The sequence below is a fragment of the Neopsephotus bourkii genome, unplaced genomic scaffold, assembly GCF_033783945.1.
Source record: "Neopsephotus bourkii isolate Nb327-2 ecotype Australia unplaced genomic scaffold, CSIRO-AGI_Nbou_v1 NB_659, whole genome shotgun sequence".
NCBI lineage: Eukaryota > Metazoa > Chordata > Aves > Psittaciformes > Psittacidae > Neopsephotus > Neopsephotus bourkii.
The window spans coordinates 7,326,308-7,349,110 of record NW_026901158.1 but is presented as its reverse complement, the minus strand read 5'-3'; the positions used below and the strand labels follow the sequence as shown (position 1 = coordinate 7,349,110).

Here is a 22,803-nt window from a genome sequence, read left to right as displayed (position 1 = left end):
CCTCCATGGTGGAGTTTTATGATAGGAATTTTTATTCCAATAGAAGCAAGTGGATTCCTGGGGAATATCCCTCTCTGGATACTGGGCTGATGCTATGCACATGCTCATAGGAACACTGCAAGAGGTTACGGCTGAGCTGCTGTGCGGCACCAGGGCAAGCAGTGAGGAGGAAACAGAGGCAACCCAGCTGTGGTATCAAGCTGTTACACTTCTCCACAGCCCATCTCTTCCCAGACAGACCTTGCCACACAATTCCCTTCTAGTGACCGCATCAGCCCTAACTTTGTATCTGTTAAACCTCAGGTAATTGCTTTTAGATGGGTGTAATTAAGAAGCCATTAGTGTAAAGTTTCATTTCAGTTTGTGCTTTGGTCTCCATTTGAGCAGAGAAATATGAAATTAAGGTATTGGCTCCTTTCAGAGAGATGAGTCATGAGCTAATAAGTTTCAAGGGCTGTTTCTCAGTTGTAATGATTCTGCTTTTTTCTTTCCAAATCTCCTTCTCCTCCTCCTCCCAAATTCTTGCTTCTGGAGAATTCCTTTTTAAAAGACTAAAAGGGGGAGGGACACTGACTCAGAGTGAGGAATTGTTAATAAAATGCCAGCCAGAGAGATGCGAGCATTTTTGGGTGAAATTTCCCCGAAGCAGTCAGGGATGTGCATGGTTGTGACATGTGGGTGGCAGGTGCGCAACACAATGCACAGTGTCAAACTGTGCTTCTGGTCAGGAAAGAGGGAAGCAATGAGTGGCCATGATGTCCAGGGAGAGAACAGGGGAGGTACTGGGACTTCCCAAAGCAGAATAGAGAGGAGGGATTGAGTTTGTCTAAGAAAACTCAAGGTGTCTGTTGTTGGAGTGTCCAGCTAAGCTGCAGACTGCAACAGTGCCCAGCGAGTACGATGCCTGTGCAGGGCTGCAAGCTAGGAACCCAACAGTGGTGTGAGTACCATGGGGCTGAGCCAGGGAGAGCTTTTCCCATCCTGGCCAGCCAGCAGCTGTGGTCCAGCCCATCCCCACAGTCTCAAGCCCTTACAAGCTGAACAAATGCCTCTCCTTCCCAACTCTCCATTTGCTATGTGCCCCATCCCTGCTCTCCCCTGTGGAGCATCACGGACATGATGAGCAGCTCCAGCTGTGCCATGGTGCCCACCACCTGGACAGATGTGCCTGGCATGTGTGGCAAGAAGCTGATGCACCAGGAGGGGGAACTTCCCTGCAAGCAGGACACCTCTCCAGCAGCACAGTGCTACTACCTCGCAGCAGTAGTATTTCCAGAGCTAAACCAGCAACAGTCAGAATTGTGTGTACAGTTAATCTCAGCTTAATTAAACTGTTCAGTCCCCGTGTGAAGGGTGCTGCATGCAAGGAAGAGGTGTCCTTAGTCTGAGACAGTGAAATGCTACTGATCATCAATAATGCATCACAGTAATGTTCCTGTATGAATTGGAAATGCCAAGCAATCAAAGGCCATATGTATTTAGCTTAGATCCACATGGTGTCCATGTATTTTTAATACTGTGGCATCTTTGAAGTGTGTTTATGAAGCACAGAGCTCTTCTCCATAACTGTGGAGGAGGGAAATTGCCCCTGGCTGGCAGGCATGCTCTTCATCCGCTCTGTGGACTGCTGTGAGGATAACTACCCACCTCTTCTGGCAGGAAGGAGTGGAGGGGGGTACAAACTTAATTCTAGGCTGGGTTGTTCCTTCTTTCTGTCTAACTATAAAGTAGCCGTTAGAAGTAGGTGTAAAATTAATAGTCTAGTGTGGAACAGTGTATGATTTCTTAAACTAATATATTCTCTATATTAATTTAATCTTCTATTGATTTGATCATTTCCAGTACATCTGGAGGATGGGGTTTGCAGACTTGTTTTCTAGCGGGTAAGGAAATGGGAGGCTGAGGATCAGAATATGGGTCTGGGACCATTCACTCCAGGTCAGCGTCCTGGGCTGGCAGCTGAAGTTACACACTGAAACTGAAAAGGGGCAGAAAAGAGATACAAAGACCTCGGAGCAGCCTTCCAATATCTGAAGGGGGCCTATGAGGGTGTCAGAGAGGGACTCTTCATAAGGGACTGTAGTGATAGGACAAGGGGTGATGGGTTCAAACTGAAACTGGGGAAATCCAGGTTAGATACAAGGAAGTTCTTTACTGTGTGAGTGGTGAGGCACTGGAATGGGTTGTCCAAAGAAGTGATAAATGCTCTATCCCTGGCAGTATTTAAGGCCAGTTTGGATGGAGTTTTGGGTGACATGGTCTAGGGTGAGGTGTCCACGAGCATGGCAGAGGGGGTTGGAACTGGATGATATTAAGGTCCTTTCCAACACAAAGCATTCTGTGATTCTGTGATTCTAAAAGGCAAAGTAAGTCACACGTTTGCTTAGCAGGGCTCTTAAAATGACAGGACAGATAAGGGAAGTGGTGGGCTGCTGAAGTCTAAATCAAGGCTGAGGCCTGTTTTTAAACCATGTATTCTTATTCAGCTGGGGATTTTTGCAGCACTGCCAGCTCTTGTCTTTAAACTGAAGAACCAGATGCTTTCTGTTTCTATGAGAGCTGGGAAGTTTGGGATGAAACTGAAATTCACACGATTCCTGCAGCTCTTTGTTTGTTTGTTTTGTGCTGCAAATGTGGCTTCAGCTTGTAAGCATTGCTGGGAAAACACTAACCTTTGCGAAGCTAGGCGACAGACAGGGTTATAATGGGGTCCTTTAAAATCTCTCAGTGCTGTTGTAAAGCATTGGTGGGGACCTTGCTCTCTCACCTTAGTTAAGACGCTGGGTATACATCCCTGTTTTTCCCAGCTGCCTCGAACTATGGTCCCTTGTCCTGCCTTGTGTTGCTGATGAAAAAGCATGAATGCTACACACACACTCATGGAGGTGCTCCAGACCCTAGCCGAAGATGGTGGGGAGAGGGCAAAGAAAGTGTGTTAATACAAAACTAGTTCTCCTTCTATTTTGGGTTGTGAACCTGCTAAATTGCCTGTTGGGTTATGTAAGAGAAGTCATTGTGTTGGTGTTGAAAGGGCAGCTTTGTACAGAGCTGAGGACACCAATTGAATCTTAAGCAGCCTGGCTGAGCGGGCCACCATCCAAGCCCATCCATCCCGCTGCCTTCCCGTGTGTGTCCCATGTAAGGCTTGGCACGTGAGCAAGGTCATTTCGTGTACAGACCCATGTCAGCCTGGCCAAGGCTGCTCTACTTCTGCTTTGCCCTCCCTCTTTCCCTTCTTCTCTCTGTTCTTCCCATCCCTTCCCTTTGAACCACAAGCACCCATGCTGCTGGCAGTACAGGAAAATTAACAAACAGCCTATAAATTTTACATGAGTTCCTGAGCCCAGAGAGAAATTAATTTGATGTTGTCTTTTGATAAAGATGTAGCCCCCCTCTCTCTGACTTCAATTTGTTGGCTCCCCCCCACCACCACCCTTCACAAACACATTTTCTTGAAGGTTGCAATTTGGTTCTTGTGATAATAGAAGTGCATAAACAAATAAATAACCCACATCAAATAACCCCTAGCTTGTAAATAGGAACAGAGAGAAGAACACCACCCCGAGAAGAACAAAACAAGAAGCAAGTCAAGTTAAATCACAGGCTAGTTGCCTTTGGTTTGGGTTAGCTGGGCATATTCTGTGCACAAGCTTTGGTTGCTCCCATGCCAGTCCCAAGGGCCTTGATTTTCTAAGCACAGCTTAGAGGGCATGAAGGAAGGAGAAAATTGAATCATCTCCAGAAAAGCTGCTGCAGCTGGATTCAGAGGGAGGAGTACAAGCTGCGAAAGGGGACAGCTTGAGGCCATCACCAAGTACTCATTTTTTGCACAGAAATGCTACCTGGGGCTTTATTTCTTTGCTAATGAGGCAGCAGGTAGTATTTAAATCTGTGTTGGCATTGAACAGATTGGGAGGAAGGAATTGAGGGTGATGAGACACTGGCACAGGTTACCTGAAGATGCTAGGTAACATCCCTGTTACAGTGTTCAAGGCCAGGTTGGACAGGGCTTGGAGCAACTTGGTCTCATGCATGGTGTCCCTGCTCGTTGCAGGGGATTTAAACTAGCTGAACTTTAGGGTCCCTTCCAACCCAAACCAGCCCATGATACTGAGATTCTGTGCTTCATGAGGCCTCAGCAGCTTTGGAGCCTTGCCTAACTAGGCAATTCCATGATTCTATGTGTAGAGAAGGTAGAAAGTTGAGGTTTATAGCAGTTGCAATGCCCTAGTGGAAGCTCACGTAACAGCTTGTTCCTGAGCCTTATCCAGTCTCTTTGGTAATTTTGCTAATGGTGTGTTATCGAAGCCTTTTCAGTACTGTACAAACAATGGTTACTACCATATATTTTTCCATGAGTTATCAGTGATTAAACCTAAATGGAGAACTTTTTTTTTAGTAATATATATTTGAAAAAGAAGCTAAAAATGAAAGTGTTAAAGGGCAAAATCCACTTTTAATAATTTAAAGTTTAAAAGTATATTTGAAAGGAGAATGAAAGGGAAAGAAACAATTTAAAGAGAAGTCCAAACCCATGTTTAATCTGAAGCATTGCATTTGCTTAAGAAATGAAGTTCACTTCTCAAAGTTATTTAACCTCTTCACCTATTTTTCCTTTAAGCTGATTGTTAAAATGAAAATGCTGATGTGAAACAAAAAGGCTTAATATAAAACACTTTGAAAATAAATCTTTCAACAAAGTTTTGAAACATTTAAAGATTTCCAAAATCCTTTCTGCTCCCTTTCTTTGGTCCATATGTCCTCACTAAATTTTATCCTAATTCACTGTGAATTTCAGTGCTTTGAAAGTAACAGTTTCTGTTACTGTTTCTGTCCTTTTTCAAACTGTGCTCAATGCATGTCAGTGCCTTCTATGGCAGAGAATTAACTATATGCTGCCTCTGCATCTGTTTACACCACCAGATTTTCTTCTTTGCTTCTCATTGGTTTTACATATCATTTATTTAGCTATTTTGCCAAATAGAAGGTCTCACGTTTTCAGTCCTTATATCCCTCATTTCTTTTTTTCCATGGTACCTTTGTAGACAATCCTTCCGTGGACTGTCTCTTTATAGCACCAGAACTAAGGCCACAAATCCAGCTTTGATGGATTCAATCATGCACGTTAGGGGTGGTGAAGGACTTCATTGTCTCCAAGGTTTTCTTCCACTTTATTTACTTGAGGTGGCAGAGGTTTCCATTCCAGAATCAGAATGGTTGGGGTTGGAAAAGACCTTTAGATCATCCAGTGCCAACCCCCTGCCATGGGCAGGGATGCCTCATGCTAGACCATGTCACTCAAGACTCTGCCCAATCCAGCTTTGAACACTGCCAGGGATGGGGTATTCACCAAAGAAGTTTGGGCAACCTGTGCCAGCTCCTCACCACCCTCACAGTATAGAACTTCTTCCTTGTATCCAACCTGAACTTCGCTGACTGTCCAAATATTACACCACAACACTTACACACCTTTCCTTTCCACTATAGTCAGCAATGTAACTGCTGCAAATTAGGTTTTATATATATTTTTAGGAACCAATTTTAAAGGCCACTTTGCAAGGCAAAAAAGATAAGAGAATAGTACAGAAATGTGTGGCATCTGACTCTCTCCTGGAGATTTTACTTTGATTTCCCTTGAATTGTTGTGGGTTTTTTTTTTTTTTTGTCTGAATTTTTAATAGCAAGAGTTAGGCAGCTTGTCACTCTCTGTGTACGGAAAACATAATGCTCTTTGATGTTCTCAGTTACTGTGTCATGTTTATGTGCTCTGACAGTCTTTGAACTGCGGCTCACTGCAGACAATGGGAAGGGATCCTTAGAGAAGGGGGGAAAGGAATTTAAAAGAGCCCCATTTTCTAGTCCAGGAATGGCAGTGTTTCACCAACACCTACACTGGGGTCCAGTGCCCTTCAAAACAAGCGAATATTTGCTTGACAAAGCTGCATGACCAAGCTTGAGGTGTGTGGTGTCTCTGTGTGCCGATGCGTCAAGGCTTTTAGTAAGCATTAAGAGCCATTCTGCAACTTCCAGTCTGATGTAAAGAAAGACAAACCTCTGGAGATGGGCAAAATTATTGTCAGTTATTTAAAAATATGACAAAATTCAATGAAAATAAAACTATTTTTCACCCAAGCACTGATCGCTATGACGGGATCTGCTGGTAAATTAAATACACCCCTTCTGTAAGGGTGTTTGTAGTTATCCAAGGATGTAAATGTGACAGTAACAAAGAAATCAGACAGGAATACATCCAGACCTCTTCCAGCTGAACACTAAACACCTGAGATCCCTGATGCTGCTGCCCAGAACCTTCCTCTTTGCTCCTGTTCAGCACAGTGACACTTATAAGGAAGAATCCCAGTGCAGTGTCCTGTAGATCTTTTTGCATGGCTTAGTGTGTTGTTTAATGAGCTTCAGGGCACAAAGCAAAGTGTATTTAGTTCGTGCAAGTCTTTCATTTAAAACTACAGCCAGACCTTTTGTTTAATCACCTCAATGGGCTGCTTCCCTTCAGAGATCCCTTTCAGGTTTGTTTTAAAACTGGCTCAGATTAAGCTGCAAAACAAATGTATCAAAACGTGCATGAAGTTGTGGTTCCAGTAACATCCAAAAGGCTCCTACCGCCATAGTCATGGCCCTGCTGTGCTGGATGCCATAGCCAGGGAGCAGCCAAAGGCATAAATTCCATGCACACCATGATGCCTGCTGCTGTTACAGAGCCATGCCAGCACGTGACACATGGAATTTATCTTTTCCTTCCCCTTCTTGTGCATGTGGCTCTCTGCAAGCACACTGTATCTTTGCTCCTCAGAGCATCCTTGGCATCATTGATCTGGGAGAGATGTGAGGGTGAAGTTCGTTCTAATCCCTGGTGTGGGATTAGACAGTGGTGCCTTCCTCTCCATCCCCATCCTCAGTATCTCCCCAGGGGTATCCTGCTCCTGATGGCATGGGAAAAAGAGTCTCCCAGGTCCTGTTCAAAAGTCAATTTGGAAACCTAGCAGGGTGACTACAGAGTCAACTCCATTTTCTCCTCCTCCCAAGCACAAAACCTAACAGCCCCCTTCAGAAAAGACTCCCTGTCACAGGAAGGGGCTCCTTTGTATGTCAGTTGCAGCACCTATTTTCCAAGGTGACCTTTATTTCAGGTACTGAGGCTTAGCTTTGCTGAGGAAGAGAAAAGCTGAGATAACTCCTTCACCTGTGGAACACTATTACACTTTCTGGAAAGAAAAAAAAGAAGAATGAGTTGTTCTGGTGCACAGTAATGGAGGTGGAATGAATCAGGCAGCAGAAGGTGCTGAATTACACCTCTCTCTTTCTCCTCAACTACCTATCTTTGCAATCTCACCCTCTTTTCTCTGTCTTCCCATCTCTCTCCCTTCTCTCATTACCTCCAAATTGTCCATTTTTCTTATGCACAATATATCAGCCTCTGGGGCTCATCAGCAAAGCCCCTGACCAACAGCTCTATTCTTTGTGCTCTCTGTTGCTGTGGTGCCTGGAGATGTGCCCCGCTGTGCTTGGTGCCGCAGAAGCAAAGCACAAAGTACTGATTTCTGCAGTGAAAAGTTTCCACTCGAGAAATTGTCTGGTTTGCATTTGGCTGCAAATTGGTGTGTGGAACATTTCCCCCCAGGGAAAAGGTTGTTCTTTAGGTAATAGGTAAAAATGTGAATGCTTCATTGGCGTGATCTAATTCCAATGACATTTCAAAGGCAAAATATTGACTCGATTTGAAATCAAAATGGATTTTAAATTTTTTATTATTTCGGCTCTTTCCTGCTCCATTTCCCACTTGTTTTCACTTCCATATTAGAATCTTAATTTTATTCTGTTACATAGCCATATACCATCCAGTCCTGCAATACTAAACTGCATCTCAATAATGCCAAAATGAAGCATTTCAGTAGGTGGTGGCATAACTTCTGCAAAGAGATCTTTTCAACCCATATTTTCTGATTTGGTCCTATCTGAGACATAAACAAATATTTAGTTGCTAGATTTCTCTGGAGGCAAAATGCCTGTTTTCTCATCAACTTTAGTGATGAGCCCTAAGAAATCGTGAGGTTGATCAGATGGAACAAGGCACATTCAAACATATCTTCTGAATTAGATGCGGATATTGCTGCGTGACAGTGATGTATAGAAGAGATTCCCTCTGTCCCTTGGTGTACCCCATCCTGCTCTCCCCTGCTCCCAGCTGCATGGTTAATGCCTCATTTGACACTATTTCAGTGGAGGAAAGAGTTTTGTTGCCACAATTACAACACAATTGACTTCTTTATGTACCCCATTCCTTGGTATCCACAATGGGAAGCCATCAATTGAGGAATGCAGGAGGTGGCATGGGCTCCTGCACACACCTTGATGGAAGGAGGGGGGATATCCCAAATGGGACTAGGACTCTAAATGAAAACCAGAAGTAAAATTAATGATCTGGGAAGAGCATCTTAGAAGTCATTTATCCTATTGCTCTGGAGCAGGGCTGCAGTGGGATGTGGGAAGCCTGGCTGGCTTTATGCTCTCATCATGGCAATGTGTGTTTGCAGAGCTGGCAATTTCACATTGACTGGATCCTATTGGCAGGGGAAAAGTTCTGCAGCTCATGCATCAGTGAGCTCTGTGCAGATAGAGCGGCTCTGAAAGTTGCTACACAGTCTATGCTGTGCCATAAATTACAGGGTAGTTATTTCTTAGTTATTTAGCAGTTACAGTGTAATTAGTTCCACTTAATGTCAACTTTTGTCAATACGTCTTCCATTAGCCAGTAAATTACAACTGGGTTTTGAAGCAATGCAATACATGAGCTTCTCTTCACTTGGACTCAGGGAGAGAAGGAAGAGGAGATGTGCTGTGGGGAGGGGATGGGGCTTTTAGGTGAATTCCATGCCTGGCTCATCTCTTCTGCATTTCACCTGCTCACATACACACATAACACACGTCTCCTCTCCAGGATCAGTACTGCAGCCCAGACTGCAGAAAGGAATCAAACAGGTCCCTGGAGAAGTTTGCTTTGGCTGCTCAGAAACAGACAAACAAACAAGCAAATAAACCCCCAGAGCTGCCTTTAAGATTGCTTGCCTGCATTTTGCAGATGAGGCTAACGAAGAAGTATGCTTTGGATTTCAGTGATCCCAGCTTTTATTCAAAGAGGGCATGATTCCCAACCTGCAGCTGCTTTATACTCGGTCATCACAGGAAGTCCTGATGCCTTATTTTGCCTTTTATGTTTATCTTTTTCTCCTTCTGAAGCTATAGATGTCATTAAAAGATTGACATTTCTGAGTTTTACCATCCTTTGAGCAGGATTTTAGTCCCTAGTCCAAAAATGGTGAACATCAGAGAACTAGGCTTTAGGAGATGCACAGAGAAATACTTTCCTGTGCTTTATTCTGAGTGATGAAAGTTAAGACAATATGGCTTTAAGGGTCCTATCCTTCCCCCTAAAACACCTCACTTTGGGTCATCATCAGCCTTTGGGAGTAGTTTTAGTGTGGATGATCCTTCTACTTTTTTCACATTTGAAAACCAGGTGAAAGCAAATTGCACCATCTGACTATTGACTGAGGTACTAATGAGGGAATGATTAGGAAATGGCAAAATTACTTTATAATGGAGCAGAGCCATCTAATTCTCTCTTTGTTTGTACCACTAGACCAGGTATAGGTAAATGTCTAGAAGTATAAAAGGGTCAGCATGGGTCCAAAGTTTATTTATATATATATATATATGCATAATATATAACATTTCATAATTCCAGCCTCTACTATTTCCATCTAAACAATTTTCCTGCATGAGTACACTGTGTGATTTCACAGGGGGCCTTGCTATGCTAAAGTTGGTCCTTGAAGAAGAATTAAGCATTCAGTTCAGGAGCAAAATATCAGGCAGAAAGAATATAATGGTAATGTTGGTATTAATACCTCCTCCAAGCATATAATGAAGTTCCTTCAGTTGTCTTGCACCCCTCTGTGTCCACCAGGAGGCCAGGGACAATGGAGATCCTCCTGCTATCAGAAAATCAACGATAATAACGACAACAGCAGTAAATATTTGCACCATGGAACTCCAGATAAACGTGGATTTCAGCATTCATGTGCATGGCTATTCAGCAGTGATTGCAACTTCCTCATATTATAAATAATAAGACCATAAGATTCAACTCACCCATGCAATTGAAACACTGAGACAAACTAAAATCAGACCAACTGGAAAATCCTGTCAGATTTTATGTGTATGTATGTATATATATGCATATATATATACACACACAAATCCCAATGTTGGAATGATGAACTGTAAGAAAAAAAACATGATCTGAGGAATACCATAAGCAAAAATAGAAGACAAACTCCTCTGATAAAGAATGTAAACTACTTATGCAGCTGAGTCCATTCGACTTTGCACAGGTTTGCATCCCTATGGAGCATTCCTACTATTTTTGGGCATCTTCTGCCTAAATACGCTGAATGAAATACATACAGAGATTTGTGTCTGTTTCTCTTGAATATTTCAGGCCCTGTTGCATAATTCTGCCCCACCAAACTCCCTTGCCTTAGCAACCCAAGAAAATAATGATTGGCTGTGTAAATGCTTGGATGCACCATATCCTAAAACCGTGTAGGACCAGCAGGGATTGGAACCTGTGGTGTTTTGCTTTATTGGAGAGATGTCAGTTGGAAAGCAGCACAGAGGTTAGCTGAGTCTCAGTTCACATGGGGGAAAAAAATATCCTGAGCACACAGATCAAGCAAAAGGAATGCTATGTTGTTTGGCTCTAGGGTTATGGCTTATTGCTCTAGTAGAAGTCAAAAGCTGGGGAAGGACAGCTGATAGTGATCTTTTCAGCAGCAGCATTGGAGTTCCACATATTTGACACTGCTCAGGTCCCCCAGACCATCTCCTTAGGCTTGCTGCAGATGTCCACATCCCAATCAACCCTTGCCATGAGGTCAAGGGTGCTGCCCAGTACCCTGCTGGGGTGGGAACTGCATCTTCTGGTGGCAACCTCACCCCGGTCTGGCCTTTATATTCTACCAACCCCATGGTACTTTAGAGAAATGAAGTACTTTTCCCATTTCCACTCTCTCTTTCTGGGCAAACACACTTGTTTCCTGTATGGAGGATGATTATTATGGGTTATCACTATTTCCTCTGCAGAGAAACCTGCTGCTTATGAGGCTTCCTTTCACCGATTATTGGTTTACTGTGTTTCCCTGGGATGAAGCCTGCCTATCAGCACTGCCCAGCCTCCTGCCATCCCACTAAAGCAGATACAGATCTCTGTCGGAGAGAGGAGGGTTAAGGGAGAGGGGAAGTTAAGATAAGCGTTTTGACAAGTGTTAACATAGAAAGGAGAAACCATGACAAACTCTACTGGGCCCAGGCTAATTTCTGCCTCTGGGCAGAGGCTGGAAGGTCCTCAGTGACGTCAGGAGAGTTAGTGACAGCATCAAGTGCTTGTCATCTCTTTTTGTCCCTCTCCTACACAAGCGCATGCCTACTGACACTGAACCTACATGCAAGCTTTGCTGTTCCAAATCTGGAAGGTGTTGGCAGAGGAAGAGGAGGATGTACAGAGTGATGATCTTCATGCTGCATCCCTAACTTCTGGGGCTCAGTGATGGAAACAAAAACAAGCTACCACCCACAAAAGCCTTGTGACATAGGCTGTGGAGTCATAGCCCAGGCCTGTCTGTGGGATTGGTAGGGTATGAAACACTTCACAGCCTCTCCATTCCCTGAAGCTGAAGTCTGGCCATAAGGGATTAGAAGGCAGTCCAGTGGAAACAGGGATGTCTTGGTTGGTTGGTTGGTAGGGAAATCACTGGCATGGTTCTTCCAGGGTTGCTCAGAAACCTATTTTGGTGCATTCTACATGCATAGTGCCAGCAAATTTAGTGGTTGTTTTGGCAAACAAAGTTTTGCAGGCTGACCACGTAGGAAGTCTCTGATAACTGCAGGTCTCAGGGTTGTAATTTGGGACTTTGGGAAGTGTGGGAAAGAACTGCTGCTTCTGATCACATAAGAATAGAATAAGGGTGGGAGAAGGAAGGGATGAAGTAGGAGAGAGCAAGATTCAGTGGAGAACAACACAAAAAAAGTGAGAATATGTGTTCTTAAGGTATCAACAATACTCATAGAAAAGCGAATTACCCAGGGGAGCAGAGTGTGTGGAGCTGGGAGAAATATTATGGAAGAAAGATATTAAGGCAAAGCAACTGATATTTGAAATGTTATTGGAAGAGAAGTTTTAATCTGGTAGACCACAGATGGACTTAATGGCTTTTCACTGAGTTGCATAGCCCGTCAGGTCAGCAGTGGGAACAAGGCGCAAGTTCTGCTGCTGAAAGTCAATGCCACATCCCTCGCACAGAGCAAGCTGTCAGAGGAGAAATCAGAAAAGCAATTGAGAAATCAACCCTGGCAAAGTCCTCAGAGAGGAGGGAGAGTTTTAGAAGCAAAACAAATGTAACTCCCAGATCTACTTTCCTTTAGTTACTCAAGAGTTACATTTGGATGGCTAGAATCAGGGCTGGGTATGTAAGCAAAGCAAACCAGGTAACCATGAGGCAGCTTTCATGTCCTTTAGAATATGAATGGCTGTGCTAGGCAGAGACCTGCATTTGTACAAAAGCACATGTGGGAGGCACCGGCTCGAGTGCCAGGAAGGGAAAAACTAATCCCACTCCAAAGCCTGCTTGGCAAGGTTGGTTGTGAACCACTGCTCACCTCAGTGAACAAGCTTACATGATTTAGTAGTCCCCCTGGAAAGCAGGAGGGCTCATTTTGAAGCCTACTGAAGAGCCATGGGAGGGAAAAGGGAATGAGAGAATGGATCCAGGGAAAGGGAAGCAGGGAAAATTATGCTCACATGAGAGAGAGAGAAGACCCTTATTCAGTTAAACAGCAACGTCTGGGGGACAAACAAAACTCCCCAGGCCATCTAGAAATCCTATCAGCTCTGTAGATCTTTTTTTGTCTGATCTGCTTTATTCTGTCTTGCTTTTACCTTCCATCTTATTTTCTCATTCTGTTCCTCTTATGTGATCAGAGACTGCAGGTCTCTTGTGTTTCCCAGAATCCCAGTTAAGATCTTGTTGGCATCTGGAAGGCAGAAAGTGGCAGGCATCAGAAGGCAATGAAACAGTAAGTTGAATCATTCCTCTTATTTAAGCTTTTCTGGGAAATGCTGACCATTTGGGTCTGCATTTCTGGGTTTACCCCCCCAAATTTCCTTTCACCCAGGGAAATAAAACTTGGGTGAAAACCCTACAGAGAAAATTACCACATGTTTTGCTTCTCTTTTCTGGAGTCAGAGCTGGATGGAATCGGGAGGCTCAGTGAGCTTCCTGGTGAACAGGGAAGCTGCAGCATGAAGTCCAAGACTTTCAGAGAACAAAAACTGTACAGGGAAAGAGCTATCTTAGGCAAGCCCCAGCAATAAGGTCTTCAACTGGTATTTGCAACCAGCCACACAACAGAAATTCATCTAAAACCTGCCTTCCTTATTTCTTAATTCTTGTTTCATCTATTGATGCCATTGGTAATATTGTTTGTAACCAATTAGCAAGAGAAATGGTTCACAGCAGCAGGTTGAATTCTTCATTACATCTGTTTCAGTATGAAACCACTCCAAGAATTCTTCTGAGACTGCATTTCTCCCAGTGTATTATGGAAATACAGCACACTTCTTAATCGGGAGGGACATCTCTATTTAAGTTGCAGACTTCAGAACAACTTCTCAAAATGCTGTATTATTACCTGAATGAAACCAGAGATAAAACTCCAGCTGATACCATGGTTTCAGGAATCGGCAGATAATTCATTTCTAAGACTTGGGACTGAGCAATGCATTTCCTTTATGTTTTAATCTTTTATCCAGTTTATAAGAAACAGAACTTCATCCCTTCCCCAGCACTTAAATAGAAACCATGTGGAAGAGGATGGTGTTAGGACTAAAATACTGTGCTGGGGACGTCTTGGCTTTTATGCAGTCTCCTGCAGGGATCAGTTTTGTACAGGATGTTTGCAGTCACTATCTCTGGCTCTAGAATTAAGAAGGCAAGATCCACAGAGGTTCAATGAAATGCCCATAAGGCTATACAGAGCTGCAAGTTATTGTCCTGTCCTCAGGAGCTGAAATGTTGGAGGAGGACCCCAGCATTGACTTCTCAAATGAGTTTCAGGCTTGTCATTTATGCCTCTGAACTGAAAGTCTAAAGTGGGAAATAGACATCGGGGAGTATCCTGTGACTCAACCATCAGCATTCACAGTAGTCATCTAAGATACCTGCCTCTCTTAGAGTCCATAAAAATACAGGCAACTCCAGTGAACAACTTGGAAGCCAAACAAATAGTACCTTTATTAAAATTAAGTTGCAATATGAGCACTAATTCCAACACATCTCTGGCTGGTCCTTGGTTTCTCCTATGCCTGAAACAAAACTCCTTTTTGTCGTACCTTTTCAAATCGAAGTGTATGTTCTTTCAAGGCAGGAATGTCATTTCTCATTTTGCTCATGTGCAGCATCATCCTCCATCTGCATCATAGCTGGGCCACAAGGACAGTACCTCAGTATAAATTATTCTTATCACTTTACAGTAATATGAAGGAAAAGATGAAATGTAAGCTTAGATGTGGGACTTAGATTGTCCTGCCCAAGCAAACCACCTAGATTTAATGACATAGAGCATGAAAAAGGTACATGTACATCACCCCATCTGAAAGAGCTTCACTTTATTCCTCTACTGTTTGTTCTTGTCACAGTAAGGAGATTGAATTAAGTGATGGAGAAAGGTGGATCTGTTTTGCAGTGCAAAGAATGTGTGAAGCCAAAAGCTATGTTATAATAGTAACTCCCATTCCTGAATCTTTTCAGCAAAAAAACCATTTACAAGTGCCTTTTTAGGAGCAGTAAAGATTTTTCTCTTTTTGTATTTTTTTCCCCCTTTACTACAGTGAAATCTTTAACAAATAAACATTTTACACTGTACAGTTCCTCAATAAAAGCAATAACACCAGGTTATGTCATAAATTAAATATGATGTGTAGTTGAAAGTAATCGTGCTTTCAGGCATCAGCTTCTTGTCACATTATGGGCTCTAGCAAACAGGTTTAATATTCGTAGAATGAACAGGATTATTGACAAGCAGAGGAGGAACTAGGCAGCAAGCGAGCATCATATTAATTTTTCAGAGGCGGATATTGCTTTTCCTGCTGATATTGCAACAAACTTCCAGGGCTGTCTTTTGAGGTAGAGGGATTTGGTAGTGGTGGCTTATTTGATCCTGATCTTTTCTTTCTGCCATTCTGTCAAGTTCATGCATTTTGTAAAGGAGAAAGAAAGAGGGAGAAAAATAGTGGTGGCTTAGAGAGTAAAGGTAGCTTTGCCTTTGGGTTTATTCTCCTTGACAACTCAATTCAAGGTTAAAACAGATTAGTTCTGTCTTTCGCTATACCAATGGACATCTTTCATTCTTTCAAAAATGGTCCATAATTCCCATCACACTTCTAGAATACACAAGGATTTAGGTATTTCCCACTGCCTCTTGGCTTAGAGAGTTGGAAGGTTGAAACGTTGGAGATCCTTTAGGATAGAGTTTCCCAGTATGGACAATTAAATTAAAGACATAGTTACAAAGTCAGCTGGGTTATCTGAGATTTCTGATACTCAGAACTTCACATAGGAATAGAAATTGAAAAGCTAAACTTTCCCGAGGTCCAAGTGGTCCATTTTCCCAGAGATGTGTGTAGAAAGTGATGACAATTCACCTTTTTACCCAAGCATTTCCAAAGTGCTACCAACACAGCTGAAGGAAAAACCAAAAAGTGTGAATGGCTGCTCTGAGGCAGAGTTTTGTCTGAGGCAGAGGTAAAAATAGCCACTGACATTTTCCTTGTCTCATATTTGAGCCCTGAGTATGTCTCATGCTATTTGTCACCCAAGAAAGATGGTAAAAAAAAAGGTGTTAAATAAAATGACTCCTGTGTCTTTCTGTTGATGGGATGTGGAAAGGCAGAGGAGAAGGTTTCTGTGCTGTGCTGGTCAGTGACTACTCAGATCAGAGGTGTCTGAAGAAGTTGTCATTGGAGATGCTCACAAAGAGCATCTATCCTGAGATTTCTGCGTCTCTGGGAGAAATGCTGCCCAAAGCAACTCCCTGGACTGCCTTTTGTATGGTGGGTGGGATGGGCTTGAACTTGTCTTCAGCATTTCTAAGGCAATGTGTAATATCTCTAAGCTTGTGTGCAATTAAATGCAAGAATCCTTGCAAGTGGCATTTTGGGAATACTCTCCCTCATCTACATCAGGGTGGTCAACTCTTTGCTTTTGAACATTTTTCACAACCCCAGGAACATGGGAAAGAGGTTAGGGCAAAATACAGCTCTGGGCTGAAAGTGATGTTTTCATGGGCTCCGTTCAGCCCTTTCTCTCCTCTGTCATCCCTATCCAAAGCTCTGAGGGTGTTCATTTGGCTGGCAAGGCAAGCAGTGCAGCAAAGGGCTGGACATGTTTTTGAGCTGGGCAGCATTGTCATTTGCTTGGCCTGAAAACAGTTATATTATAAGGGGGATTCTTTTGCAGACCCCATCAAACACCACTCAGGTTAGGCTGATTTGTCACAGTGAGCTCTTTTAGGCTGATCTTGGTGCATGTGACCAAACTTTTGGTAAAGACCTTGGGGGTGTCTGCAAAAATCCATCACCACTAAAGATGGCCATGGCCATAGATTTCTGTCAGCTGGGAAATGTGCCAGCTCCCTCCTCCCAAAATACCTCAGCATGTCCTCATTTCTCCAAATAACTGTCAGAGTATGAGGGTGCCAAAGAGGGGCTGGGGAGAGAGCAGGGCTCTTCATCCTCATGACACTCAGGCCCAACTTTCCTCCGCCACTCCAACAGATGCAATCAAATCAGAACTGGTAAGAGCAGTATCTTCCTTTCTACTGGAAGGTGATGGAAGGTGTGGGCTCCAGTTTTCTGGCAAATGGGTGGATGCTGTCAGCATTAGGATTTGCCATCCTTACTGATGTCCTGGGATTTGTTTCAAGGATTTTTGTAGCTAACTATATCCAAACCCAGATCACTGGGCTGAGAGAGTCCAGTAAAAGAATAGAACTGAGTGGGATGGTCTCATGAGCAATAGACACAAGATCCCTTTCTGTTTATGAACAAGTTCTTCTGTTTCACTCCCTGGAAAAGGAATCAGGAATGGGAGATGTTAAAGGACCAAAAAGGAATGAAGATGCATCTGTAGGTCTGTAACTGTAGTGTGAGAAAAAGTTACAAAAGAAATGTCAGCATAGGATCACACTTTTGGTAATGAGCTGATATATAAAATGTGGAAAATGTTAGGATTTCAAGCATCAGCTGTGTGTCCTAATGGTGTATTAACCACCTAATGCCTTGGAAAAGGTTGTTAGAGGCAAGTAACAGACACAGAAGTGTGAAGCTGGTTTTACCTGAGGCAGAACCTTCCTGCAAAGGGCAAAGAGGGATCCAGGCAAGGACTCCAGCATCCAGGATGAGGACTTGTGCCCACATACAGGCTACTTCTTTTGAGACAGTGGGAAGGAAATTTCCTATCCTTGTAGTGAGAGAAAGCAGAGAGAAAGCTGATCAATGTGTTGAACCTGGGGGGCTATCACAGCAGTGCAAAGGCTAGTAGCTTCAAAAGAGCTCAGTGCTCAGAGAGCTGAAAGAGTCAAAATAGTAGCAGCAGGAAGCATCTTTAAAATCCACTGTGAAGTATTAATAATGAGAATTGCAAATAAGGTCTTTGAATTGCTTTGGATGGGCATCTTGTTCCAAGAAGTGCCTCCCTGCCTCTCTGCATGGGTGCCAGTGGGACAAAGTCAAAAGGCGCATTGTCATGGGTGAAAAGTGAAGAAGCTGTTGTCATTATTATTAGCATCGGTATTAGTATTTATTAGTAGTATTATGCCAAGCTCTTTCAAAGCTGATGGTTCCACCTGCCTTTAAATCTTCTCTCAATTTTCACCAATGCGTTATCTAAGCATTTTACTGTCTTCCATGGGAGTTGAGGAAACCCTGCCATCCCCATCACCTGTGGTGCACAGAGGGATCAAAATGCAAAGAAACCTGTGTATGGCTGTCAGGCTCTGAAGTGCATCTGAGAATCCCACCAGGTGCTCACCTGCCTATCAAAAACTGAGACCATTTGATTCCCCATAAGTCAGTGGAAGATAAGAATGTGCACATGGGTTCCTGATATCACTGAGCTCAGATGCTTTTCTGCTGCCTGCTGCAAGGGAAGGAGCTACAATATTTATCTTATAGGGATTAGAATTAGAAACGCATTTGTTAAAGCAAAACAAAACAAAACACAATCCTTTGTTCAGTTTTACACGAGCAATACTCCTGGGTTTCTTCCAGATGTAGACGTATTATTGTTACAATAAAGTAATATTTATTTTTATTCTCCTACTTTGCCTTTTTCTCTTTAACCAAGTTACTATTTTTAAGTTGAAAGCACACACACGCAAGATGCAAATCCCAAATTTCAAAGGCATCTTCCATTTGGAATTGGATCTATTTTTGTCCCTGTGACTATCTTGCACAGCTCTAATTGTCCTGCCCCCTCTGAAACCCACAGTACACTCCTCTTGCCAGCCTATTTTTGGTTTATTGCTCATTGTGATCAGCCTTTTGTGTTCGTTTTGATAGGGGCCAAATTTTGATGTGAGGTGCTGAATCATGCTTAATGTGGCTCTTACTTGTGTCTCAAAGAAGTCTTCCTCCTCCTATTCCCCTGTACGTGGGCCAACATCTGGCACGGTCTCCCCTGTTTCCCAGACAGACAGGGGAAAAAGCACCTGGAACACATCAAAGCACTGAGCAGCTCAAAACAATCCATTTAATTATTATTACAAAGTGTCAGAGGGAGTTGCCAGCTTGTGGGGTGGTTTCTGTGTGTGTTTTGTCAGAAACCTGAGCACTGGGAAGAAGTTAAATGAAAGGAAAGGAGAAAGGAAAGGAAAAGAGAAAGGGGAAAAAAAGAGTGAAAGGGAATGAAAGGAAGGGGGAAAAGAAAGGAAAGAAGGGAACAGAGAAAATAAAAAGAAAGATCTTATTTTGAAACTGAGGTCTATGGACCTGGGGGTGAAATATTTAATTTCTGTACACTAAAAATACCATCATACTCGTGTGGGGATTCAATGAATTAACAAAATTAGTGGGAATTGATGACTTTTCTAAAGGAAAATTATTTATTATAGGTGCTTTTAGGGACTGATGGAGAGGGAAAAGGGCACTTGATGTAATGGGGTGTAAAATCCAAATAGTCCCATCTCTGCTGTAGGACTCAGTGTTTCCTGGAGAGCTTTCCCCATACTGCGGTATGTGCTCTAACACTACCAGCTGTCTGTGTTCTTACATAGCATGACCACAGCCAGGTTTCCTCATAATAAGGGTCCCTTGTCCAGGCAACTACCAAGGCCAGTCAGAAAAGTTTCACAGCTTTAAAGGGACCTTTTTAAGTCTCCTGCAGATGGTGTGATTTTAGGGACCACTATTTTTTCCTCTCTTTCAGTTTATCTGATCAACACTTCACATATGTGTAAGCACCATTTGATATGTTGATGTATTTTAACCAGGCAATGCAGAAAGAAGACACAATATTGGGGTAGAATCTGCAGCAATCTCCACCATAGAATCCTATGTGTGAATTCTCCTCCCTTTCTCTGAATGGCTTTTCTCATCTTGAACATGGGGATGTCGAATGCAAAATGTCTGATGTCGGTGCTGCTGCTTTGTGGTCCAGCTCCTCACACACAAATATCCCTGACCTTCATGCATAGGTGCATCGAGATGCAGGTGACCCAGGCAGGGGGCTCCAGCACTGCTCTTTACCCCACAGGCCAGGCTGCCCAGTGAATTGATGCAGAACAAGCTCCAGTGGGTTTTTGTTTGCTGTTTGTGCTGACCAGCTGCTTCACAAACTGTTGGGTTATTTTAGTTCTGTGGGATCATCATTTGGCTCCTTTGACGCTGTCACCTGGAGATGGAAATTAAAAGCCTTGAAAATCAGGTGATAACAATTCAGCATGTCCAGGAATGTGTGCGTGAGTAAGCACAGACCAGTGCGGGCTGCCCTAAGCAGGTTGTTAAGCACTCTAGAAGCGGAGTGCTTGAGAGTGAAGAGTGAGTTTATGAGAGTAGTGGAGAAATGTTCTTCTACCTTTTATAACTGGGGACCACATTCCCTCCAAGGTGGGAATTTAATCCTTCATTGTCCAGGGCTCACAGAACACTCAGTCTGTCTTCCATCACGACTGCACAAGGCCAGGTTGGACGTGGCTTGGAACAACCTGCTCTAGTGGAAGGTGTCCCTGTCCATGGCAGGGGATTGGAATTGATGATCTATAAGGTCCCTTCTAGCACAAAGCAGTCTGGGATTCTGTGATCTTCAAAGATTATTGGGCTAAAAAGAAGCTATTTGACTGCAGTCATGCAGGTCTGTGGAAGGCAAAGTTGTTATTGTGCATGTAAGAACTGAGAATTCTAGGGAGAATCCTTAAAGCTATGCTAAGGGGCAAAATCATGAAGATGCCCTCAGCTACAGTCACAGCAGCCTCTTGTCTGGCACTTGACATCATCAGAGATACCAGCACTTTGCGTTATTAGAGATCTCTCAGTAGCTTCCTCCTAGTGAGTGCTGTCTAATGATGATTTGCTGGCTGCTACCTGTGAAGGTAATTCCTGACATCTTTCCCCGTCTCCATGTTTCCTTTACATGCAGATGGAAAAGGAATGAGCAGCCTGTGCAGAAGCTGGGCTCTACACATTTCATGCTAGTGCATCCCCAGGGCCTCGGCCAGAGCTGCTCTGGGTTTCCATCAGCGTGCATGAGGAGAAGCAGGGACTGTCACAAGAGATGACAGGGGGTCAATTCCCATATTTCCGTCCGGCTTTGAAACTGCGTCTGTGACTGATCTGAATGTAGTTAACCAAGATTTAAACTGGAGAAGGAGAAGGGAGAATTGAGCACAACAAGATGAATGCTCGAATGAAAAAAGGCCACTGGCAAAGGAGACACAGTGCAAGGAGGAAAAGGCCTCTGTGATTCTATCTTTGCAGGTCCCTCAGGCAACTTAACCGTAAACAGTCTCTTCAAAAAATGTGAATATTATGCGCCTTTCTGACAGTTTTTTTTTTCCCAATTTTCATCTGCCTTTACAAGTAGCTGAAGATGATAAATATTTAATGACTTATTTCAATATTTTAATGTAGGTTTCTTGGTTAAAACACCACAAATCTCTTCTTTAAAGGGCAACAATAGGATTATATAGTAATGAGCATTGCAGCAAGTGGGAAGTTGATTGGAAAGGGGTGGGAGTGTGAGGATAAAAGAGACAAGGCTGCAGAACATGGGGCCATATCTTCATCAGGTGGAAATCATCACTGTCTTATTTCAAGTGTTCTTTTCCAGACATTACTGGGTAGGAAAGACACAATTTGCTGGTTTACTCTTCACCAGTCCTTCCTATAAAAGTAGAGCAGTTTCCCTCCGCCATGACCTGGCAGGGATGTGTTCCTTTGATCACAATCCCTATGGATGCTGCTGCAGGGCTGTAGCAGTTTAGAGGAATTCCTTAGCAAAAGGGGCTCAGTGAGGCAAACACAGTTCATGGCTCAGCTTTCAGCTCCCCAGGGATAGTTCCAGCTCTCTGTGGACACAGAAGGAAGAGCCATAAGTGACCTGTGATCCTTCTACTGCTGCAGCCTGTGGTAGTGATTCCCCACTCTCAATATATGATGGTGTGTTTGTACGTCTGTGCAACTCCATCACCTCTTTTCCATCTCACATCCCACACCAGGACACTGCTCCTGATGCTTCTTTCTTTGTACTGAAGTGCATTGGTTTTGTTCAGTCAGATGTTAAGTCCTTTGTGTGGCATTTTCACAAAGGCCAAGTTTTCACTCATCCTGGTCTATATCTGAGGCAGTCCTCTTGCACAGGAGAAGGTACAGTGCAGTGGCACCCATAGGAATAAAAGCTAAAAAAAATCACATCCTTACATCACCATGAACCTCATGCCATCCTGCATGTACTCATACACTCATAGAATAGTTATGGTTAGAAAGGACCTTAAGATCTCACATGGCGATTGCAACAAATAAGACACATCCCTGGTGCTGGGCCAAGGGAACCTCATTAAACAGCAGTCATCATGCAGTCAGGGGGTGATGCACAAAGTGTCAACCGTGTTCTTCTGAGACAGAGGTGGCTGCAGCCCAGGAAACGTGACAGTGAGTAGTCTCTGTGCAGAGACAACCTGGGAGTGGATTCTTGGACCGGTAGCTGCAGTGAATATTTTATACTGTGCTCTCCCTCCCTTCTCTCTGTGATCTCGGCAGCACTCTTTAGCCAACATAATTCTTTGTGAGTTACTTTCGTTAGCAAAACCTTTCACCTTATGAAGATGTTCTACTTAATTAGTAAAAGTTCAATTTTTTTTGTCACTGACAGAGCCCCATACATCACCATGTCTGGAGAGTCATTAGCTGTAAAATTAATCAGGGTGGATAACAGCTGAATAGAGTCAGAGCCCTTTGTGTTCCTGCCCACATCTCTGTCTCCAACGTGAGAACTTTTACAAGAAGGGGAATCCAAAAAGCATCTCCAAATATCCAGGATAGTTTCTGGAGTCAGGGTATTCCTGAGCCCAAAGTAGAGGGGGCAACGAGGCAAAGGAGGGGACAGGAAGCCAGAAGACTATCAAATTTGTCCTACCTTGGTCAGACCCAAGAATAACTCCAGCTTGAGGTTCTCC

The 22,803-nt window shown here is 43.4% G+C and overlaps 1 long non-coding RNA gene across 1 annotated transcript in view; it reads left to right on the top strand.

Moving 5' to 3' along the window:
* Nucleotides 1–21,324, top strand: part of LOC133211733 (uncharacterized) — a 36,540-nt gene extending 15,216 nt beyond the window's left edge. Inside the window, exon 2 of the long non-coding RNA XR_009725274.1 lies at nucleotides 20,769–21,324. This is a non-coding gene — a long non-coding RNA (uncharacterized LOC133211733). The remainder of the gene's footprint in view (nucleotides 1–20,768) is intronic.
* Nucleotides 21,325–22,803: the final 1,479 nt, after the last annotated feature.